This window comes from Cryptotermes secundus, unplaced genomic scaffold (assembly GCF_002891405.2).
Source record: "Cryptotermes secundus unplaced genomic scaffold, Csec_1.0 scaffold1876, whole genome shotgun sequence".
Classification (NCBI taxonomy): domain Eukaryota; kingdom Metazoa; phylum Arthropoda; class Insecta; order Blattodea; family Kalotermitidae; genus Cryptotermes; species Cryptotermes secundus.
The window spans coordinates 413,085-413,530 of NW_019739005.1; positions in this window are offsets into that span (position 1 = coordinate 413,085).

Below are 446 nucleotides of genomic sequence, written 5' to 3' on the forward strand. Positions count from 1 at the left end.
TGATTACCAACCTGTGATCATATTGTGCAGTGCTGGCAACTGTCCCATTGCACTTGCCTGTTTTCATTCTGTGTTCTGTTCATGTTATAATAGCATTCACTTGTTTTATGAAGCCATATTCATGTTCAGCTCAATTTCTACTGTTCGGTGTTTTTAGGAACCTGTTTCCTCCATTTTCAGGACAGGCATTCTCTGTAAAGTTCGTACTTGCCTACAGAAGTACATGTTGCCTCTGACTGCACCAAAAACCTCAACCCCAGATCCTCTCTCCATTTAAGAGGATAAATAATTTTACACTGTACCATAGTTCTAAGATATTTTGTAGAAACAGTTTTGAAATTAACATGATGTAATGATTACAGGTAAATATGACAAACATCAGGTATTGTTTGTTACAGTTTAATTTCAAAGGACATTAAAGAGTTGAATATAAAATGGGAATATCA